Source organism: Pinus tabuliformis, chromosome 4_2 (genome assembly GCF_031772625.1).
Source record: "Pinus tabuliformis cultivar Carrire ecotype Pingquan chromosome 4_2, CPIR1, whole genome shotgun sequence".
NCBI lineage: Eukaryota > Viridiplantae > Streptophyta > Pinopsida > Pinales > Pinaceae > Pinus > Pinus tabuliformis.
The window spans coordinates 414,601,162-414,626,387 of record NC_142304.1 but is presented as its reverse complement, the minus strand read 5'-3'; the positions used below and the strand labels follow the sequence as shown (position 1 = coordinate 414,626,387).

The 25,226-nt window shown below is 40.3% G+C and overlaps 1 protein-coding gene across 1 annotated transcript in view; it reads left to right on the top strand.

Moving 5' to 3' along the window:
- The window catches only part of LOC149169713 (Cyclophilin-like peptidyl-prolyl cis-trans isomerase family protein), a 206,781-nt gene that overhangs the window by 101,452 nt on the left and 80,103 nt on the right, over window positions 1-25,226 (top strand). The window lies entirely within an intron of this gene.

Here is a 25,226-nt window from a genome sequence, read left to right as displayed (position 1 = left end):
CAGTGAAAATGCCTTATAATAATCCAAGCTAGCAGAAACTTTGATAATGTACAAGAGAGAATGCATATTTTCTGAAATCTGATATTTTTGGTCCCTTCTTATTTGGTGTCCATAATGGTTAAGAAAATGTATCCTATCATATCCTTTTACTAGAGTTTGACTTGATGCTATAGGCAAAAGAAATCCAATTGTACCCATCTTACCAATGAAAGAAAATCATATAAAATAGGAACAGTTTTTCGACAATAGAATTCACATAAGTAGAAGCCAAATGCAATTACTAATTAGCTACAGAACAGGAAAAACAGATAGCAAAATATGGCAGCAGGGAAGATTCCCAGAGTAATAGTTGACCCTGAAATATAACTCTCGAGGATGAGATGATGAAGAGTTCTTGGATTTGGAAAGCAGTGAACCAATCAGAACAATGTGATGCTAGAAGAATAACATTAATGAAAAGCTTATTTCTGAAAATTGGGAGGGCACATTACATGTTTGAAGGAGAAGATAGAAATTGGAAAAAATGGTATCCCAGATTTCCATGACTTCTGCAGTCATATTCACCAGATAATAAAAGTATGGGAGGCATGTGGACTGAAAATGCAGGGAAATATACCTTTTAACATATTGGGTACAAGAAAATACAGGAAAGTACACTATCAGAAGTTTAAATAAATGTAGAGAACATAGAGAAAAGAATTTCATAACAATCATTGATTGTTTTCCTACCCATGGGATTGGAGTTCTTTAGCTCTGCTCCTTTTTGACTCTTTCTTAGTGCTTTTGTGTCTCCATTGATGTATGCCTCTTGGGGGTGGGGAGGCATGTGGCTTCTTTCCCTGCTCTTTCAAGGAGGTATGTGCACTACTCAATAGCCTTTTTCCAGACCCCCTTTACATTTCTAAGTCTTTATTGAGTAGGAAGTTCACACTCAAAACCGTAACTGTAAGAGAGGCTTGCAGAAGCTTGTGAAATGTTGGTAAGAAGTTCCCTCAATCAATCTTCCTCCTGAACTCATAGTAACTAGATTCCACTTGGTAAAAGTTTATGGAGGCCGCAAAACTCAATTGCGGAAGAACTTGACAAGTAAAAAACTATAAAGAGATACACATTTTTTGTTCCAAGATTTTTTTTTGTCATTGATATTAACCAATTCCATGTCCACACGATATAAAATATCAATAGATGCCTAAAATTGATATATAGTATATATAAAATATGAGTCATGACTCTTGGTTACTCATTACATGATCAACAATGAAAAGTGCTCATTTCTCCTATGCCCTGGGCCACCTCAGCTCGATGAGATCTTCATCTAAGTTCTCAGGTTGATAAAGAGGAGCCTTGTCATCAATCAGCTAACTGGATGTTGGATCTACATTAGCTAACACAACTGCTGCATGATCCATGCCTGAGTTTCATCATGAAATTTGAACTCTAGTTTCTATTACCAGTTTAATAGAAAGAAATTTGCAAAGTTTCAAAAGAATCAAAACATTTGATAAACAAGTCTCAAGTTTCCCGCCTTGTACATGGATGCTTTGAAGTTGAATATTATAGTGGACAAATATAAGGTCATTCAAACACTTTTGTGTGAATTGGTCACCATTTTTAGAATTTTCTCAAACATACTCCCACTGCCCTTGCAAATGGAGCACTGTAGGTCTAACTTAAGCTTCATATGGCAAATCTCTTAAGTTTAGGTTTAACAATGCCAAAGTTTTTTCGCTAAAGACCTAGAAAGTGGCAAGGGGTCAAGAGTCATGATATGCATAGTGGAGTATCACATTAATTTAAAGAAAATATATTAGAATTGAAAGAATGGATCATTTGTACTTGGAAACAAATTCTTTCTTTCTCAGATAACACAACAAAGGAAAGCAATTGCGATGAGGTCCTATAATGTTACGACAACATGGTGACATAACTTTGAGTTTCTTCATCTTGAAACACCTTCTCAATGCATGTTAGAAGGCCTCTAGTAACCTCCCCATCCCTATGAAATCTATCTTTATCATAAAAGTGCGTTGGGTTTAAAAAGTACCCAACACCATGTAAGGGGGAATGCAGCTGCTTATCTCATTGAGTATCAATTATTTTCCAAAGAGGCACGCATTTATCCTCTTCATCCCCATTTTTTTGATGGCCTTGGCCATATCCACTTTTTATATCTGTTACACATTGTGGATTTATCACCATCAACCTTTTGAAAGTTGAAACATTGAAATATGCAATGAAAACCAATTACATTCTGGAGTACAAAATAAATGAAATGAAATGAATATTTAATGAAATTGAAATTTGAAATGAACATTGAAAATTTAAAGTACTTGAGCACTTTTACCTGAGACTCTATCACGGAAAGAATCTCTTTGGCATCCTTTCAAAAATCATCTTTAAACACAAGAACATTAATCTCCATGCCTTAGGTGGTTCCATAATATTTTGATTGTTGTTTTTCCACGATACTGGAATGTAGGTTAGAATCTTATAATACTGACGATACCAATCCAAGTATCACAACAAACTACTTTGCACAACAGAACAATAAATAGCAGTAAATCAACACGTGCACAAATATAGACAACTTTTTACAATTTCAGTAACAACCAAACTTCGTTATATTAATCAACTGATAATACAACTGTCTAGGGCTCACGTACTAGGGATAATGGCCCTCATACATCCACTAGTACAAGAATATACAACTAGGGTTTGGTGTCAATCACTTCGACAACCAATCTACCCTAAACAAGATACACTAACAATCTGGCTGATGTAGCGCACTCTCTCAGCCCCCCTCGGTCGTACCCTAAACACACCTGCCTGGTTCTTTGGTTCCCGATCTGCGACAACTCCAATCTCCCTCTATCAATGAACCAACTGCATTAGGTCACTAAACTGAACTTCACTTGCTTTCTAGCTAATCGTTAGTCCTTCATGTTGAAAAATGTAACTAGGTTCGACCTTCATAAAACGTATTTGTCAAAATATTTTTTATTGTTGTAATGACTTATTAAAGCATGGGTTTCATGCTTGGGTCATAATTTTATTTTTCAAAGTCCTCATTGTGGACTCCTAGGATTAATAAAGAGTCATTAGAGTCGTTGTATTTTGAGTCAAAAATGAATTATGTAACCTCCACACCAAGTCGGCCTCAAGGATGGCAATTCGACCTCATTGGAAGGCTATATATACAAGGCAGTTCGACTTCATTTGGAGCATCTCACTTTCTCAAGCATAGTTCGATATCTAAAGCTAGAAGTTGGGAAGAAGTACAGAGTTGAAGGAAGGAGCTAAAAGGAGTGCGAGTTTGGTCAAGAAGGGAAGAAGAAAATTGAAGTTTTGGTGTCTCTCTCTCTCTTGTGTGGGCCGGTTTAGGAGATCGAAGTCTCCTAGTCAAGGTTGAAGCTGTTGCTGATGCCGGAAGCTGCCAAGTCGAAGCTGCTGCTGATGCCGGAAGATGCCAAGTCGATGCTGCTGCTGATGTCGGAAGATGCCAAGTCGACGCTGTTGCTGATGCCGGAAGATGCCAAGTCGAAGTTGTTAGGGTCGAGGTGCTGCTGCTACTAGGTCAAAGGTTGAATCGAAGAAGGAGAGGCTAGCTTGGTGTGGAGGAGGTCTTTGTCTAGGTTGAAGAGTCTTAAAGAAAACTGTTGAAGGAAGAGATTTTGACTGGGTTTTCCCCTAGATAGAGGTTTTACGAGGCAGAGTGCCTACATCTTGTGTCTTGTGTTTTTGTGATCTTCATGCACACATAATTTGGTAATTGCTTGAAGAAAGATAATATAACAAATAAATAAAAGAAGCCAACATAATTCACAAGTAATTATCAAGAAAGAGAAATCTAACCCTAATCCTACTTGCATTGATTTCTCAACATGGTATCAGAGCTAAGGTCAAAGAAGATTGAAGATCACTTCATTGGCTTGAAGGAAATGATTACTCCCTCTATGATAAGAATGGGATTCAATACTGCAGGAAGCTGTATTAAAAAGATCTTCTACTACTTATTCAACAAAGTCAAAAGTCAAGGGTTCTTGGCCGCTCTTACAGGTTCTCTTAATGATGATCATACATGGATTATGGACAGTGAAGCATCTAGGCATATGGAAGGGGAGAGTAAGCAACTTCACACTCTATCAAAGGAATCATCTTCTCATGCAGTGGAGTTGGGAGACAACAAAAGCTATGTTATTAAAGGCCTAGGATCAACATCATTGAAGATGGAGAAAGGAATCTAAGGAACCTCTAGAAGTTGCTTAAAGGATCATATAAGGAGATCTTATAAGAAAAGAAGCTTATTATCTTCAAGGACAATGTCTAACACAATACAGGAAGAGAACAAATTAGAAGAATCATTCAATTACAATGCTTGGAAGAAGAGGAAGAGGATAGATCTCACCCTCGAAAAGAATGTCTTGGATCTAGTAAAATGAAAAGTGAGTAAGTCTACAAAGAAATCAAGAAGTCTAAAGGGCCAAGAAAGAGGGGATAGGGATCAAGCAAAATTTGCCAAAGAAGAAGAACATGATGGAAGGACATGAAGTCAAAGACCTATTTGCTAGGAACTCATAGGGACTCTATCCCTTGCATATCCTTCTACTATTCCTCAAGCTTGGAAGGAGCCCTTACCAACTTCCAAAGATAAGTATCTTACTCCTTGTATTGTCTTTTATATTTGGTTTCCCTTACTTATCTAAGTTTGTTTGCATTAAATACTAATCACATTTATATTCATATTTTCCTTGTTTAGGAAAAACTTTCTGAAGACTCAAGGAAGGAGGGCTCACAAGACAAAGCATTGGAATTACAAGGTTTGTTAAGAACCAAAAAGGTATGTCTTGAACTATAAGTTTTTGCTCTCTTCATGATATTCATTCTTGATAAACTATTACTAACATCATTGTATCTAGCTCTCATGAATCATAAAGATTCTTGATTGGGTGATTCATCATTAGATAAATCTACCCTCCTCATATCTTTGATTACTCTTGTGGAACCCTAGAAAGGTTCTTTGTGAAAAACCCTAACTTAAGGGTATGTTGATGATTATGTGTGAAACCTTAAACTACTTAGGGTTATTGTTGAAGTCAAAAGAAAATTGTTTGATGCCTTGATGATGTCATGTTTACGGTTTTTGTATGGGTATGGAAACCCTAGGGTTGAATGGTGATGTCTGAAATCTCAAACCTTTGAAGTATTGATAATTTAGGGTTTGCTATGTTTAATATTGAAACCCTAGATCATTAGGGTTTGGTAGGGTCTATAAGCAAGACCCTTATAATGTCTTAGAAATGAAATCTTTGGTATATGTGTTTGTCTGATCGAAACCCTAGTCTGATAAAGTTTGTTAGTTGTGTCTTTGGGTTTGACTAATACATGTTATTATATGCTTGTACATGATGATGGAATCCTAGATGTATGAGTTGACCTAATTGTTGATGGTCATGAGTCCAAGGGCTTGGTACTAAGCCCTAGTCGAAGTTTGATTCTCTAGGATGATAGTATTTGTAAATTCTAGGGTTTTGTAACTAAACCTTAGTGAAAGTCCATATCTCTGATATATAATGACAATGTGATAATTTGAGATTTGTGTAAGATTGTTGAAATCTGAGTTTTAGTTATGATTAATGTTTGATTGTTTGAGAAAATATAGGGTTTGCAACAAACCCTAGTGGAAGCTAGTCATGTTGTTACTTTGAATTGAGCTGTGATTGGTTTTGGTTGTTAAAAGCTCATGTATGAAATCTAGGATCTCGCACTAAATCCTAGTGAGAAGTCTAACATATGAATTCTGAAGTTGTTAGATACATTGTAGATCTATATTTGTCTGAATTGTTTCTAGGGTTTGCAATATGATGTAGTAGGGTATGTCATACCTCTGAAAGAAACATTGAAACCCTAGATGTAATGAAAGTTATTATGAAATGCTCAAAGTATTGATGAAATAGTCTAGGGTTTATGTAGCAAGAAGTTGAAGAGTATGTATCTCTTGTTTTTAATTAAGTTTGGGCATCTGATATATAAAGTTGAATGCTTCAGTGTTCTTGATATGGTTAACTTCATGCTTCTATAGATTTGGTTGTACTTGCTATCTAAGTTGTGCAGGTACACAATCTTCAAGATGGTGAAGATGTTCATAAAGTAAAGTTGATGTGATAAGCATGATGTGAATAATGATGGTCATGATAACTCTGATGAGAAGGATGGAAGCCATGAAAGATTCTTTGATGTTGTAGAAAAGAAGTTGAGCCCCCTAAGTTAAGAGGGAGCTTGAATGAAAGGAATCTCCCTAGGTTAAGAAGGAGCTTAGGTATATTCCTTGTATAGAAATGATTAGATCCTCCCTAGTTAAGAGGGAGTGATGGATATGGTTCTCTACTTCATGTGTCATGCACTACACCAGGACTAACACACTAACAACCGTAAGTTTTAGTGAAGGCCATGAGTGAGTGAAGAAAATTGAAGAATGTAATTTGAAGGGTTGCTGAGATAAGAAAAGCCGGATCGATTTGTGGAATATGTTGTTGCATGTGAAGTAGGAAAGGAGACTGTATGGTTGAGGAAGCTATTGACAAATTTGTTTAAGAAGCCTCTGGATCCTACTGTGATTAATTGTGATAATCGAAGTTGTATCAAGATGTCTGGAGATCCTGTGTTTCATGCCAAGACGAAGCACATCAACAATAACTTAATAAGTTCCACTATAGTAGGAACTTGGTGTAGGATGGGATCGTGAAGCTACTGTATGTCCCGATGGACGATCAGGTAGCTGATATACTAACAAAGTCTCTTCTTAATAATAAGTTTGAGTATCTTAGAAGAATGCTTGGTTTAGTTGATATTGCTGATCTTGTTGATGATGATAAAAGTTTGGAAGAGATTTGTTGATGCCTTGTGTGTGAGACACATTGCTTGGGAGGACATCTGGCCGAAACTATGTGTTGATGTTTAGTTCCCAAAGTAGGGAGGGTGGCATTGGTCATGGAGCTTTGACCTCAGATACGCACCTAGATCCCTAGGTTGATGGTTAGCAAGTAAGCCTAATGGTACCTAGAGAGGCCGAAAGCTTTAGTCCATCTTAGTCCCACATGGATAAATTGCCCTGGTCAAGAATCTAGTCCATGGCATTACAGTGCCTAAACTCTTCATAGTTCATATAGTTTGAGATCTTCTGTATGAATACCTCCCTAGTTAAGAGGGCGTGTTGAAAAATGTAACTAGGTTTGGTCTTCATAAAATGTATTTGTCAAAAGAATTTTTTATTGTTACAATGACTTATTAAAGCATGGGTTTCATGCTTGGGTCATCATTTTATTAGTCAAAGTCCCTATTGTGGACTCCTAGGATTAATAATGAGTCATTGTATATTTTATGAGACCCTTCTTGGGCTTTCGAACGATGTAAAACCAATTATTTTTGAGTCAAAAATGCATTAGGTAACCTCCACACCAAGTCGGCCTCAAGGAAGGCAATTCGACCTCATTGGAAGGCTATATATACAAGCCAATTCGACTTCATTTGGAGCATCTCACTCCCTCAAGCATAGTTCGATATCTAAAGCTAGAAGAAGTACGAAGTTGAAGGAAGGAGCTAAAAGGAGTGCGAGTTTGGTCAAGGAGGAAGGGAAGAAGAAAATCGAAGTTTTGTTGTCTCTTTCTCTCTCTCTCTCGTGTGGGCTAGTTTAGGAAATCAGAGTCTCCTAGTCAAGGTCGAAGCTGCTGCTGATGCTAGAAGCTGTCAAGTCAAGCTGCTACTGATGCTGGAAGCTGCCAAGTCGAAGCTGCTACTGATGCCAGAAGCTGCCAAGTCGAAGATGCTGGAAGATGCCAAGTCGAAGTTGCTAGGGTTGAGGTGCTGCTGCTACTAGGTTGAAGGTTGGATCGAAGGAGTGGTTAGCTTGGTATGGAGGTCTTTGTCTAGGTTGAAGAGTCTCAAAGAAAACTATTGAAGGAAGAGATTTTGATTGGGTTTTCCCCTATATAATGGTTTTTCCCTGCAGAGTGCTTACATCTTGTGTCTTGTGTTTTTGTGATCTTCATGAATGCATGATTTGGTAATTGCTTGATGAAAGATAATATAACACATAAGTAAAAGAAGCCAACATAACTCACAAGTGATTATGAAGAAAGAGAAATCTAACCCTAATCCTATTAGCATTGATTTATGAACACTTCAACAGATTGAGACTCCTGTCGAGTTGTTCACAACTTCATTTGTGAACAACACTCAACTGCCCACTGCTGCTCCTCAGCTCGTTTGGGACTTCTTGCCCAACTAGCTGCTCCTTAGTCCTTCAAGGACACGACTCTTAGGGACTTCATTCTCACTAGTGTCTTCGTGTGCTGCCCGATTAAGACACACTTAGGGCACGAAGGGATGCCACCTATCAATGCTGGAAGTCCTTCCCCAACAATGAACTTGGGCTGATGTGATCTGCTCCCTTGACCTCCTTTCTTCGTCCTTCAAGAGTCAGTCCTGAGCTCACCCAATTCTGCCTCATATAGCATACCATTTGTCCTCCAATGACCTGCACTTAGGGCTTGGAGCATGCCACTACAACCCTCCCAAACAACTGTTCTTTTGGTTGCTCCACCAATTGTCCAAACTATACCTCTACATCAACTAGCAACCAAACATCAACAAGAGGTCACCACTGCAACACTGCCAACTCCTCCACAACTCTCTAGCCCAGGGTTTGGAGTACCTCCTAAGCTACAAATCTCAACATGGATGCCATCCACTTTGTTGAGAAATCTATAGTGCAATGATTAGAGTGATTTCTCTTTACTCGATAACTACTTGTGATGTCTTTTTACTTATTAGCTTTGTTAATTATTATTATGTGTGTATATTATCAAACAACTACCAAAACAAGAAGAACAAGAACACAAAATATAGGCTGCAAGCCAAGGCCAAAACCTCTCCACTTGAGAGGAAAACCTGCAAATCTCTTCTCTTCCTTATAGATTCTTCAATTGACAAATTCCAAGACCTTAAGACTGTAACACTTCTTCGACTCCAACTGCAAAATTTCGACCTCTACTGCAGACCTGAAATTTTCGGCTCCCAGTAGTTGCTGTGACCACAAGTGTGAGCCTTGCTTGGCCTTCCAAGGGTTCCTTAGACCTTCGCTTGCCTTTCTCTATCTTTTGGAGCTTGAGGATGACCTCTGGTGACCTTCGCTTAATCTTCTTGCCTTCTTTTCTCCAAGATTGAACTTGTAGATGAAAACCCTAGATTTGTTGCAGAAACCCTAGTCCTCGTTCGCACATGTGAGAGAGAAATAGCCCAAAGAAAAGTTTTCTTCGTCCTCGTCCTTCTTTGCTACCTTCTTCGCTAGAATGAGTGATGAATGAATGTGTCTCAAGGAGTTCTAGTTTCCTCCTATATATAGGCTTTTCAAGGTGGATGTGGCTCTTCCTTTTTAGGCCGACGTGCTAGCTGCCAAGACGATTTGGACTTGGAGGGTATTTTGACACTTTGAATGACAAAATTAATTTTCTTTACAAATCATAATGTGCCCAAAGGGGTCTTCAACTTATGACAATGACTCTTTTGACTTCTTGACCTAGGACAAACCCTAGAAGCACTCAATGGGTGCTTGACCTATAAAATAAAAGACCTTGAGCATGAAGCTCATGCTCCAAAAATAATAATAATAATTTTCTTTCATTTTACAATTTACAAGAATCAAAAGTACATTTCATATTTATGAAGACCGAACCTCGTTACACATTTTTCAACACACTCCAGTCCCTCAACCTCAAAATCCTCTTTAGATTGATCTTTTGGGAAATCCATCATTGCAAGTATATAAATTTCATTGGAAATTTGGTGATTGCTGTGAAAATTCTATCACTGCAACAACTGATTTACTTTTCCTACTTATTTCACCATAAGTTATTCATGAAATTACTTCAACAAACATTAAAATAAATATTGCTGAAGATATCACACCGTAATACATAAACTAACATATGCACAAGAATCAACACATTGACACAGTTATTTTGGACTAATGTCCCTGGAAAAACCCAATGTGGGAAAATCGGTGCAGCAAGGGAGGATTTTATTATTTAGCAATTTTCTAGTACAACAGGGTGCCAAATTGGCTTACCCATAGATAGACAAATTCTCCAACACTTCTACTGAACCTGGCGTAGGCCATACTGACATCTGCGTCAGCCTACTAAGGCTCTGCGCAATCTCTGCGTGGATGATGCAGGCCTTGTTGGCTCTGCGCAGCCTCTGCTGCCTCTGCGTGGCTTCCTCTGGCCCCTGCGTCTGCCTCTTCTGTCTCTGCGCTGATCTCCCGTCTCTCTGTTCCGTACTTGCTGCCTCCTGACTGCCCTCTAGACCACTGGTTCAATTTCTCAGCTAACCCCGCTCCAGAAATTGAACTAACTGGTCTCCCTCAGTGTGTTCTCCAAGTGACCCTCAAGCCTCCTCTTATACTTTTCTCGTTGACAAATCAATGGCTGAGATTAAGTCCCTAATCAATGACTAAGATTAGATCTGGCTTGATCCATGTCTTTTGGACCATTCTAACACAGTTTCATATTAATACACATTAATATTTTATTTTCCCTAAGTTTAGACTTAGGGACTCCATTAAAAATATTAATTATTTTAATATCTCCTGAACTGTTTAGAATCTGCCCAAACCCTTTCTGGGTATTGGAGATCTCATGTGCTCCAACCTCTCCACCAAATTTCGTGGCTAGAGCACATCCGATGCTACCCCAAATCAACACTCCCTCTTAGCGAGGACTGTGCTCTAGTAATACTCCTCACTGAGTATCACCCTAATCATTCGGCATCGGTCCCTGTGTTGATGTTAAGCCTCCCTGCCCAACATCCTATGCACTGTTGCGCATGACTCTGCTATTGCCACTGCTGCATATGTATGGCAACTCACTCTGCATCTGTGCTGCTACTGGTCCTTTCTCCCAACACTGCATCCGCACTGCAACTCTCTCTGCATCTGTTCTGCTGCTGGTCCTTTCTCCCAACACTGCATCTGCACTGCAACTCCCTCTTCATTTGTGCTGCTAACACACTACTTCTGAAAGGGTTTCTTTACCATCCCCATCTTTTCCCTGAAGTAGTCAAATTTTGACTTTCCAAGGGCCTTGGTGAGGATATCTGCCACATGTTCTCCTGTAGGAGTGTAGCTCAACTGTACAACTCCTCGTTGGACACAGTCTTTGACAAAGTGACACCGGATATCAATATGCTTTGACCTATCATGAAATACTAGATTCTTAGAGAGTTTGATGCAACTCTGATTATCACACATGATCCTGGTCTCTTCCATATTTCTTCTGAATAGGTTCACCAACAGTTTTCTAAGCCATATGGCCTCACATGAAGCTGTGCTTGCTGCCATATATTCTGCCTCAGATGAGTTCAGAGCCACGGACTTCTGTTTCCTACTTCACCAGGAGGTCATTCTCGATCCAATGTTGAAACAGTACCTAGAGGTACTTTTCCAATCCACTGAACTTCCTGCCCAATTTGCATCAGTAAATCCATTCAACTTGACATCCTTCCCCTTGGTGTATAAGAGCCCATAATCAACTGTTCCCTGTAAATACCTGAGAACGTGTTTGGCTGCTACCCAGTGTGCCCTCTTTGGTTCCACCATGAACTGATTGAGGGTGTTGACAAGATACATCAGGGACCCTATGAGCTTTTGGTATAGGGTGGGATCGACATCCTTGTCTTCTGATGCATCAATCTTCTTCCAGTTGGTGATCATTGGCGTAGCCATAGGTCTACAGTCTCCCATCCTGAACCTTTTCAGGATCTCTGTAGCATACCTCCCTTGCCCAAGGAAGATATCTCCTTTTTGCTGCCAAACTTCCAAACCTAGGAAGTAGTGCATTCGTCCTAGATCCTTCATATCGAATTCTGTGGCTAGATTCGTCTTGCAGTCCTCAATGTGTCTGGATGATCCTGTCAGAAAGAGATCATCCACATATAATACGAAGATAAGTGGCTCGTTCTCTATGACCAGATAGTAGAGATTCGGATTTGCGTCACTCTTGACAAACCCCATCTTCTGCAAGTAGCCATCTATTCGACCATACCACACTCTCGGTGCCTGCTTCAGCCCATACAAGGCTTTCTTCAGTCTGCATACATGAGACTTCTTCTCATGAGTTTCAAAGCCCTCTGGTTGTTCAATGTATACCTCTTCTTCTATTACCCCGTTCAGAAATGTCGTCTTGACATCCATCTGATGGATTTCCCATCCCATCTGGGATGCAAGAGATATCACGGTCCTAATAGATGTAACCTGGCTACCAGGGCGAAGGTTTCCTCATAGTCAATCCCTTCCTTTTGAGCATACCCCTTAGCCACAAACCTGGCCCTATATTTCTCAACACTGCCATCCGCTGCATATTTGATCTTGTAGATCCATCTTGAACCTACCACAGATCTGTCTTGAGGTCTTGACACCACCTCCCGGACATCGTTCACCATTATGGGGTTATACTCCTCCACCATCGCATCTAGCCAAACCTGATGCTGAGCTGCCTCCTTGAAACTGGCAGGGTCCACATCCTGAGCTACTAACGCCTGATACCTGTCTGGCTATTTCGCTCCCTCTTACTGTTCCTTGGCTCATCGACGAAGTTCTTTGCATCACGCAAAATTTGATGAAGTTCTCTGCTAGTTCTTCCTCTGCCAGCAGGGGCTTCTGTTCGCTCCTCCTCCTCATCCTGAGAATCTTCCTGACCCGAGGAAGGATTCTTATCTTCCGTTGGTTGAAGAGGCATGACCAACAGATCCTCTTTTGACTGCTCCTCGGAAGGCATTTCGCGAGATCTTTTGAAAGCTCTGTCCTCCATGAACTTTACATCTCGTCGTACTACTACCTTCCTGCTCCCTGGAAGATAGATTCTGTATGCCTTAGCGTTCTCGCTATATCCCACCAGATACCCCTTTTCTGCAGTCTGATCCAGCTTCTTCCTCTTTTCTTCGGGTATGCGGCAATATGCTAAACTCCCAAATATCCTGAAATGACTGACTTCAGGCGTCTTCCCAGTGAAGACTTTCTCTGGAGTAATCTTGCCCAATGCCCGATGAGGAGTCCTGTTCTGAACGTAGACAGCTGTGTTGCATGCTTCCGCCCACAGGAATTTTGGCATATCCTGATCATACAGCATGGCCCTAGTTGCTTCTACAATGGTTCTGTTTTTCCATTCTGCCACTTCATTTTGCTCCGGATTGTAGGGAGCTATCCACTCTCTTCTGATGCCATCCTTAGCGCAATAATTAGTGAAGTCCTTATCAACATACTCTCCACCATTATCTGAGCTCAAGACTTATTTTCTTACCAGTCAGATTCTCCACTAGAGCCTTGAACTCCTTTAATCGACAGAAAACCTCATCCTTGGTTTTCAGAAAATAGATCCAAGTTTTCCTCGAGTGGTCATCAATGAAGGTAAGGAAATACTCGGCACACACTGAGAGCTTTGACGGACATAGGTCTGCAGATATCTGAGGGTATCAATCCTAGTACACTCTTGGCACTGTGTTTGCTCCTAGGAAACGCCGCCTTGGCATACATTCCTAGAGCACATCCCCTGCATACATCATCTCGTTCCGTACTCAGATCCGGAACTCTTGTTATAGTGCTCCTTAGAATTCTTAGAGCTCCATGGTGCAAGTGACCCATCCTTCTGTGCCATAGTTCATTCAAGTCCTTGTCCCCATGACTGCCTATTAGTGCCATTGGAGATTCTAGTTGTAATCTATACAACCGATTACTTTTGATCCCGATTTGCACTTTCTTTTTCCATCTCGGGTGTTTGACGTATACCTTTTCCTTGATGAAGTAGACGTCATAGCCCTTGCCTTGTAGTTGTGACCAGGATTCATCCCCAATCCTGGTACATGCAGTACATTTGTGGCATGAAACCGCTCTCCCGATTCTGTCTGAAAAACTATGGTAGCCTTTCCTACTGGAGTACACTTTGCTTTGTTCCACATAGTGATCTGAAAGTTCATCTTCTCTTCTCGATATTCTGAGAAACACTCCCTGATTCCCATCATATGCCACGAGGCTCCACTGTCTATATACGATACTTCTGATGATGCAGCACTGGTCATGCACGCCATTTTTTCTTCCAACTTGGAAGCCAACATAGAGAAATTGAAATCTCTTTCTCTTGTGCAATCTTTTGAAAATTTGCGTGAGTCCCCTGAGGTAGATCCTTTGCATTGTGGTCTCAATCCATAACTGATTTTCCCTTTCTGTCTCTGATTACTTGCTCTGATACCATGTGAAAATTCTATCACTGCAACAACTGATTTACTTTTCCTACTTATTTCACCATAAGTTATTCGTGAAATTACTTCAACAAACATTAAAATAAATATTGCTGCATATATCACACCGTAATACAGAAACTAACATATGCACAAGAATCAACACATTGACACAGTTATTTTGGACTAATATCCCCGGAAAACCCCAATGTGGGAAAACCGGTGCAGCAAGGGAGGATTTTATTATTCAAGCTTGGCTGACCTTGAGCATGAAGCTTGGTTGACCAAAAGCCTCTAGAATGAGTTATGAGGTTCTATTTATAGCAAAGGGTGGGGTGACCCTTGACATTCCCCTTTGTGACTGTTCGTCTATCCTCATGACTCTTCAACTACTCTATGACTGTTACATTCAACTGTCGACACTTGAACTTCCACTTGACAAGGCGTTATATACAATCTGTACATGTACCCATGTGAGACAAAATGGCTTGAGAAAGCCATGCAAGACATCACTAACACTCAGACCGTTGTGGTGAGACCAACTCTTTGACATCCTTGTGATGGTCGATGGTGACGAATTGATGCCAAGCTTGGTCGTCCGTGATGGTGTCTGTGCGCTCAATAGTGACATCCCGTTGAAAGCGAACTCTTGCCTTCGTTGCATCCGGGTACATTGATATGGCCTTTCTGTCCAACTCGTTTGATAGCATGTGCATCATCGTCTTGAGTGTGGCTGGACCAGCAACATACTGATGCATAGTGTTTGTGATGATCTCCAAGTGTGTGCTGGTGACCATGCACATCAACTTGTCGAAGTACATGTTTAGCTCCAGTTGGACTTGCTTCTTGTCTTCGCCTTGATGAGTGTGCCAAATGGGTGGGATCGCATGCGTGCACACAATGACATGCATGCTGCTGAATTTCCTTGCATGTGATCAACAACACTGCTCACCATGTCGGCTCCGTGCTAGCAGTTGGGATGGATCTATAACTTGTACGGGCACAGTTTCATCCGTCTGTGCATGTTGCGCCTCCTGCTGTACCTATTCCTGTTGCAACTCATTCTCTCGTCTGTGCAACTCCTGTTCTTCCTTGAGTTGCTGCTTCAGCACATGCAACTCCTTCTCTGTTTCTCTTTCGGTCTTCGCGCGATCTTCTTGTCGCACCATCACCTCATAGCTTCAATATCCAAAGTTGCTTTCGTCACGAGTGGATTTTCTTTGAACTTGCAGCTTTGCTCCGCCTCTATGTTGTCAACAACCTTCCTCTTGCATTCGTCGCGTGCAGGTGTGCTGCCTTCTACTGCTACTGATGGTGCTGCTCGCTGTGATGCTGCTGCCATCTTATCTTGATGTCCTTGTCTACGAACAACTTGATGTCTTCATAGTAGGCAAGCTCATAGACACTTGCTTGGCTACAACCCATGTTGTGCTCTCAACGGTGTCCTTTGACTCTGCTCTCTTGAAGGCCATTGTACTTGTGTTGCTGAGAGACAGACGAACACCTGTGATGCCTAGAGACATAGCAACACTCATGGCAAGCAATCTGTCAGTCGAAAACCAAAACAAACTTGAGGACTAACTTGCAACATACCTGTGTGATTGATCGTGAAGGTTGCACAATTTCTGCCGGGAGGTCGGGAGACTGACTGCCAAAACTGTGCAAGGCACAGTCCAGGGTGTCAAACGCTGACTGATTGCTGGAATTATTCAATGCATTGTCCAGCTTGGCCTATTGAAGATTGAAATTGCGCAATGTGCAATTTCAATTAGCAGTGACATGCAACTAGCAAACTGCATTGCGCAGTTTCTAGGGCCAATAGGACACTGCCTATAATAATTGCGCAATGCAAGCCTGGAGGTCAGTTTTGAGCCAGACTTGCGCAATTTTTGGAGGGAAGGCAGAGCCTTTGCTTTCGGAAATGTGCAGTGCTAGCCGAGCAAGGCACGGTCTAGGCCAGGGCAGCGTAGACCGGCTGATGGGCGACTGAAAACATGAGAAGTCTGAATGCATGATGAGATGAGTGCAAATAAGAGTGAATGATCATACATGCAAACAACAAGTGCAGGATTCAGGAAACGAGAAAGCATGCATGTGTGTGAAGCGAGTCGCCACAACGGCGACCGTCCGTGCAAAAATAGTGTCATGCATGCGACAACAGTGAGATGCGAATGAAAAATGAAACGATGCTTCTACAAGCTAACATACATCAAAACAACAGCAAGCGCTCACTGAAATCAAGCAGAAAACACTCACACAAAGCGAAACACAAAAAGCGATAGAAACACAGTGCGAGACATGAAAAGCGGGCTTACCTCGAAACAACTGAGCTGAATGTGTTGACGACTCCTAGATGCAATGTGGGATGTCAAAGCTGCAAGGTCGATGTGAGGAATGAGCTCTGGAACGTCCGGTTGATGAGTTTTGATAAAATCAAGATTGTGACGCGCATGCCACAAATTTAGGAAAAGCGACACTTGGCGGGAGATTTCTGAAATGATCCTCGCATGTAACCTCCAACTACTAAAAATAGATCCCTGAATCAAGGGATGCCTTTGCATGCTGCCTTGGGAGAAGCAATCCATGCATGCAAATCGGTTTTGCTCAGTCCCGGAGAGAACCGATCAACTTGAAGGCACATGCATCGGTCTGTGAGCCTAGGATGAAAATCTGCGTAGTTTCTGGGCTAAGCAGAGATGGTTGTCCCAGAGGGATTGCGCGATTTCTTGGAAGAACAAGTGACTGTTTCCCAGGATTGCGTAATTTCTGGGCTGAGCAGCTGCCCTGGGTCAGACCTCGCAATTTTCTCAAGGAAGCTTGTCTCACTGTATCTCTCGCAATTTCTGAGCTGAGCAACTGTCCTGGGTCAGACCTCGCAATTTTCTCAAGGAAGCTTGTCTCACTGTATTGCACAATTTCTGAGCGCTGCCTGGCTGGATTTGTGCAATTTTTGCTAGCTACTGGGTTGGCTGTCCCAGAAGGATTGAGTAATTTCTGGGAGTAGCAGGTGACTGCTGATCAGAATTGCGCAATTTTTGGGTTGAGCAGCTGTCCTGGGGAATTGCGCAATTTTTGAGAGGAAGATTGTCAGGGAGAATTGCGCAATTTTTGAGAGGAATATTGTCAGGGAGAATTGCGCAATTCTTCGTGACAGTATTCCTCTCAAAAAATTGCGCAATTCATCCCACGACAACTGCTCAGCCCGGAAATTGCGTAATTCTGGGCAGCAGTCCCCTGCTGCTTCCAGAAATTGAGCAATTCTGGGTAGCAGTCACCTGCTGCTCCCAGAAATTGCGCAATCCCTCTGGGACAGCCAGCCAGATGGGTGTCCCGCTGGGTTTGCACAATTTCTAGAGGGAAGGCTGGTTCCCCTCCAGAATTGTGCAATTCCCAGAGAGCTGCTTAACCAACAACTGACACTAAGTCCGAAAAGCAGCCTGTGAAGGGGGTGGAACAAACTTGCATGCACAGGCTACTTTCTAGTACAAACTTGCTGACAAGACTCTATGAAACAGCTAAAGCTAATGTGCTTGACAGTGCAAGACATGCTGCAGAGGATGGTCGGTAAGGAGGCTCCAAAACAAAGCTAAGGAAACATTTTGGAGGGTGTTTGTAGCCGCTATAACACGACAATTGTTATCGGAATCGAACAAAGTGAAGAAGTAGTTGCAACAATTCTTGGAGCAGGGAGTCATAAAGCCTAGTGCTTCACCTTCATTATAGTGCTCAACAAGGATGAAAGCTGGAGGATGTGTATTAATTATCTAATATTGAACAAGATAACCATCAAGAATCATTATCGACTACTGTGGATTGATAACTTATTGGATGAGTTGCAACGAGCTAAGTTGTTCACCAAGCAGAACCTCAAATCAAGTCAAATGCAAGTAAGAGAAGAAGACACATGGAAGTCAACCTTTTAAACACAATATGGTTTGTATGATTGGTTAGTTATGTCTTTTGGATTATGTAATGTGTTGATATCATTGGTGGAATGAGGGGATCAAATAGAATCAAAACACCAAACTAAAATCTTGCAGTGAAAAGAGGAAAAAACAACACTAAAAAAGTGTGCAAGGGATGAACTAAAAGTGTAGTCTTGAGAAAGATGCTCACGCATCAGGGCGCTTTACACGGGATGCACAAATGCATATAGAAGAGAAAATATGCCAACCACAAGTGAACGCAAAAGATGTAGTGTTGATAGGCTTAAAAACACTTATATTAGAAGGTGTTAGCTCAATAATGAAAAGAGATGATTTACAAATCAGGTTTGAGTTGTGTATTTATACACCAACCAAATAGTGTCTCCCTCAAAAAGGGGTTATGGGCCTGCATAAGTAGGAAGCACCCCCCAAGAGGCTTATTGAGCCTACATATAATAGTTGACTAGATTGGCCTTAATCTTAGCTTAGTAGTACAATAAATGAGGGCCTTATCCATATTTAATTCCTAAATAAATGCTTAATAATACAATCAGAGATGGTTGTGATCATTTTACTGCCTAAATTAGTTGCCTTGGCAAGGTCCCATCAAGATGCTAAACGGTAAGTGCATAGGAGATGCACCCATTGTCACCTCAATGCACTCTCCTCTCACTTTAGGCCATCTCCTCGAATGCCACAGGGGGTATCCCAATATACAAACACTTCACTAGCGATATTAGAAGACAAGTGCCTATAAACACTCAATATGATGAAGGATAGGAGTTAAAATAGAATAAATGCTAGGCCTAATATATGATCTTCAACTGCAGAAATAGCAAATCAGCTAGCAAAACTCACTCAAAATATTCAATAAATGGTTACCATTTAAGCTTGAGAGTGAGGGATGTTGTCGCTTGGATTGTACAGGCACCGCGACAACCGCTCAGGGCGGGGGTTGTCACTTTGATCCCCACCCACTCCGTTCTAGCTGTCTCCCAACAACAGGCTATGGGGGTAGTCCCTATGGAAATGAGGTGGAGGAAAACAAGTTGGGAACCAACTTGTTCGGGAGACACAATTGAGTGGCCTAGCTACTTGGTAGAATTTAGCAAGATTAAGGATTTGATTAGATTTAATATTGAGACCAGTGCCTGATGGAGTCAAAACTTCTTGCTTATTAGAAATTATAGCCAAGTAATCGGATGGACAACTGTCGCTTATATGATGAACTAACCTATATGAAGATGCAACTCCTAAGAACTAGGTGTGATGCAAGGATGTTGGTTAATTTTAGATTAAATGCCTAATCTAAGTTGAATCTTTCCCTTAACTGTTTTGAGAAACAATCTTCAGAGTAGGTTGTGAGATGGAAGCCAACGGGAAGCAGGCAGTGGCTTGATTAACGATACCTCCCCCTGTGTTCCAACCACCCAGTGCCTCCGACGTTGCAGAGACTGTGGCTCTGATGACTGCAAGGTCACTGTGTTAACCACTAAGAAGGGATGAATCCCTCAAGCTAGATGAGAGAGGGTTGTCCTAGGAATCTATCAACAAAGTTTATGCTTGGAGGTAAGTTATTAAGTGCAAAGCTAAGACTAGAATGCTTATGCAATGATTATGAGTGCAATTCTTAAATTGAGATTAGCTTAATGTTCAAGTACTTTAAGTTATGATGAATCTTTGACGACAATAGTACTTATCAATGAGTTATATGCGATCTCACAACCAAGAAAAATGCCAGTCAAATTAGTGCCAATAAGAAATGAATCCACAAGATACTTTAACCAATGATATAAGTAAAAGAACTTAGAGCACTTATCCACAAGATGCCAATAACAATTATTCAAGATGTTCTTATGCCAATATCACAATGCCAATTAGATGTTAAATGCTCAAAATTAATATTAAGGAAAGTTATGATTAGAGTGCTTTTAGTGAGTGAGCTTATTAGATGTGAAATATGAATTCTTATAGCACATAAACTCACAAGAAAAACACAATGTTAGCCACTTCCACAATGTAAATGCTAGGAACAAGTAACAACAAAATATAGAACTATGAAAACACTTATGCACTTTATGTTCCAATGATCCTTTTATGAGCAATAAGTGATTATTATGACAGCAGTAAGAGACTTATGACAGCAACAAGTAAATTCACTTTAGATATCAAATTCAAAGTGTATATGCTTGCCCAATGTCATAAAGAGAAACCCAACTACCAAATAAACTTAGCCAACTCAAGAATTAGATGTATTAGCCCTCTTAAGATGTATTTTGCCACTGTTATATCAGATCTGAAATGTTAATTACAACAGTAAGGAAAGTGCATGGACAGTGAGCTATTAATGCTTGAACCAATGCCAAATTTAACCCAAAACTTGGAAAAATTTACCAAAATTGAAAAATCAAGTTTTTAGGCCTTTTAGAGTGTGTTATTCAGAAAACTTCAGATTTGATTCAGTGATTTATGCAGAAAATTCCAGCAAACAAAACTTTAGATCTAGGCTAGATCCTTGATGCCCAAGTGGCCAAAATTTAGGAAAATTCAAATTTTGCAATTTTAAGTTATTTTGACCAATTTAAATGTGATTTTAGGGCTTATGATATCACTGTTATAAACTGAAAATTACAGCAATGGTAAAACAATGAGAAGCTAGGGTTTAGAGAGCAAACCCTAGGTCCAAGGCCTTGAAGATTCCTTGGTCAAAATTTGCTGAAACTTTGGGATCAAGTTGCCACTTGAAAAATAGATCTTTTGAGGCCAAAAAACCTGCAAAACCACCAAGTATTCAGTCCAGAAAAATCAAAGATGAATTTAGGGCAGATTAGGATCAAGGAGGGCCAACACTGTTGAAGAAAGTGTAAACTAGGTTCGGTCTTCATGACATTGTAATTATGATTTTTTTGTAAAATGAATTTATTATTGCTTGTTGCATGGGTTTCATGAGCAAGAGGTTTATTTATTTAGTGGCTCCCATTGAGAGCCTTAGGATGTCAAAGAGTCAATGTCATGTGTCTAAACAACCCTCCAAGACAAGCACAATCCTCCAAGACAAGCACAAGAAGAAGTCTGCAAGCTAAACGATGAAGAAGAACAGTTATGTCGGCCTCAATACATATATAACTGTCAAGTCGGCTCATAAAAGGTGACACACCGGTTCAGTGGACATGTCGGCTTATTTATGGAGACATAACAACTATAAATAGGCGTGTAGGGTCACCACAGAAGCTCAGAAATCTCGGATGGGTACAAGAGGTGCAGGAATCTCGGATTAAGATAGCAGTTCAGGACCTCAGATGGAGAAGTCTCACTGTGATTTTGGATGGGTAATACAGTGAGATACTCTCGGCATAAGAATGACTAGGTGTCAAGAAGAACACAGTCTCCTTCTCGGTACAGATCTCAGTGCTGTCATAACCGTAGTAAGGATGATCTCAGGAATCCTACTATACTACACACTGTCTCGGCATGATGGAAGGATCTCATAGTAACACACTGTCTCGGCATGATGGAAGGAACTCATAGTAACACACTATCTCGACATACATTAAGGTGCAGTCACAATCTCGTTCTTGATGAAGATATAAAGGTCATGATCTCAGTCATGATGAGACTGTCCTGATATCAGTGAATCTACATTAAGCTCTCCTATACATATTTCAATATGAAGATCTCATTGATGAAGACCTCGGTGATGGAGCAACAATGATGATGATCTCAACATTGATGAAGAAGAGGATTGGTGTCTTGGTCTTGGAGTGGCCTAGTAGGTCAAGGGTCATGGTCTTGGTATTCGTCAATTGGAATCTCTATAAGAAGAATTTTATGTGGGTTTTCCTCTCCAAGAGGGAGAGGTTTTGGCCCTGATAGGATCCCAGCATCTTTAGTTCTTGTCTCTTTGTTTTGGTAGCTATTTGATGAACTAACGAAGACACACTCTAATATTAATTAGTGAAGATTGGAATAAGAAGAAAAATTGAAAAACACCTCAGTGACCTCACAAATAGCTATCATGTTATAAGAAGAATCACATTAACTACATTTGCCCTAGATTCTTCAACAAACACAAGGCCTAATAGGGCTAGCGTTGAGGGCTAAGGAGGCTGAGGAAAGGGTTGATGAAGAAGGAGAAGGCTAAGAAAAGTCAACGCTGGAGGCAAAAAGGCCTACAACGCTGGACGACTAGGGTTTAGGGGCCTAAATGCCCACGGTTAGCACTAAGGGCAACTGTCTAGGGCTTTTGAGGGAGTTTGAGGCCTTTCAAGGCCACGGTTAGGCCACAAATGGCCTAAAACCCTTAGCGCAGGGCTAAGGAAGGAAGGACGACGCCTTTAGGGCTCACAACTAGCCCTAAATGGGGATAAGAGGCTGACGCTGGGCCCTTTTAGGCTGACAGAGAGGCTGAGGAGGGGGACACTGGTATGGAGGGGCTAGATCTAGGCCCGAGAGGCCTAAAACTTGAAAACCCGACTTCAAATTTTTTTTCTTCCTTTAAGTCTGAAATTTGCTACAAATTTTTTAATGGTTGGCCCTGCAAAATTTTCTAGAGACTAGATCTTACCCTCAAGGGCCTAGATCTAGCTCTACTTCAGCTTCTTCTCTTGGCTTCACCTGCAAAAATGAAAATAAAACACCCAAAATCCCAAATATATACAAAATCTCAAAACCCCAAAACACCAATTAGCAAAAATAATTTACAAATAATTTACAAAATTATTTTACAAATATACAAATATACAAGGGTTTTGAAAAATATTTTTTTGAGAAATAGAATTTTAATGGATATTCTCTTTGATAAAGGGCTAAAATAACTTTAGAAACCCAATGCACACTATAGCCATAGCGAAGATTAAATCCTCCACATAAATATTCAGGATCCAAGAAAAGTTGATCCCTGCCCACAGTTTGTGACAATGTTGCACGAAGCGGGGACAAAACGGGGACTTTTTTTGAAAGCGGGGACGCAGAAGTGTCATTTTCCAAAAATCTAGGAAGCAAAGCGTCTGCTATATATATATATTTATATTTTTTTGCATTTATATTCGAAACAAACATCCCAAATACCAAATTAGTTGTAGAAGACATCAAAACATGCATATTTTTGCATAAATCAAGATAGATATAGCATCCGTTGTACATTAATGATTAATTATTCGAGCATCAACCTTTTAGATGCATCAACCATCTAGAATCTAGATTCTTCTCCTCTTGTCCAGCCTTTGCCTCTACCTCAATTGTCTAGGGATATTAGTCAACATTGCCCAATTTTGATCAAACTACCTAATCCAAGACTTAAAATATGGTAGAAAAAGCTTAACATGCTTGATTGATGATTTTGATTTGATTGAAAGGTAATTTTTTGCTAAGGGTGTGGCAAAGGAGTTCAACAATTAACACCACCAACACTAGGGTACATATAGGGCTTGGTGCTCTTGATTAAATGCTAATCGCATACCTTCATACTTGATATAATCTAATGAAATGCCACAATCCCATTGATCCTGAATTCCTGAAAACTGTTAAGTCTACTAAATTTTGAATAGGATATGAAATTCTATTTTCTCCATATGAAGTCCAATGAGGCTGGAACCACTCTCAAACATCCTGAGTCATTTCATGGTAATGCTAAAAATTTAAGTAAAAGAATGAAAATGAAAAATAGAGAATGTCACCTTTACTTTAAGAATTTAACATTACCATGAGGGATGAATGGGGGATTTATTCCCTTCATTCTTCAACCCTAACCCAAGGTGGACCCACCCCCAACAAGCAAACTCACCAAAAAAAAAAAAAAAAACTGATTTTTTTAGGCCGCGCGGCGCACTTTTTCGAAGCGCGTACGAAATCGTATGGGAACCGTATGATTCGGCCTCCGAAGCGCTGCGCTTCGTACTGCCGAAGCGTCGTCTGAAATGCGTTTCGGAAGGATGTTTCCGGAATTTCCAGGAAGCATCATTATCAGTCCGAAACGCGTTTCAGAATTTCGGAACCGCGTTTCGGGATGCGCTTCCTGGATGCATCAGTATGGACCGCGTTCCGGGGGTTAGATCTGGGGGGGGACGTTTCTTGCAACATTGGTTTGTGAACTTGGAGATCAAGGATTGAAGTACCTGCAAACACTATGTATTTATCTCAAGAAAATCTGTTAATCATATGGCGAATCAAATCACCTAAGATTAGCCCAAAACTATCAATAAAATGATTTTATCTCCATCTAATGAAAAACAGATCTTACCATTTGTCAACACAACATAGGAAAGCCCGTAGTCAGTACATACCACAAATCAACGAACATGGAACACTTTGAATTGCACCCCAATATTTTTTATTTTTATGATAGAAATAAAAGTTCCTAACCGGACAATAGTGTTACATAAAAGCTTCAACAACAATTTCTTCGCTAGAAATCCGATGGCTAGAGACTCAAATGACTCTCTAATTTATAGATAAATCTTCCAAATGGAAAATAATGATTAGTTTGCTTGATCTTTGTCAAAATAATCTTGGTCGTTGATAAATCCTTGATGATATTTTAATCTTAGCTTTTGAATTTTTATTTTTGAGGAATTTTCGAATTTCTCATTTAATTCCATTTTTATTAGCTCAAAATTAATTATTTTGAGCTATTTTCCTAAAAAAATTGACTTTGACTTAACCACCAAGGTCCAAGGGTCCAATTTTTCTTGAAATATCAAATATTCCCTTGGTGAAAGACCTCCAAAAATCAATTCTTTTGATAACCACGAATTTTCCACGTAGAGAATTTTAATTTTCCTAAGACATTTTAATTTGACTGTAATTAATTAAATTTTTGGCTTAGGATTTTAATTTATTTTTTCCAGAAAATTTAATTAATGGACACTTGATGGGATTAATTATTTTTTCCACCCTCTAATATTTTAAACACGGTGTCTAAGTATGAGGGACCATGCATTAAGATATTTTTACATAAGATTTACAATTTCAACCCTCATGGGGGAATACCCATTCGGCTTAGACCTTCAAATTACA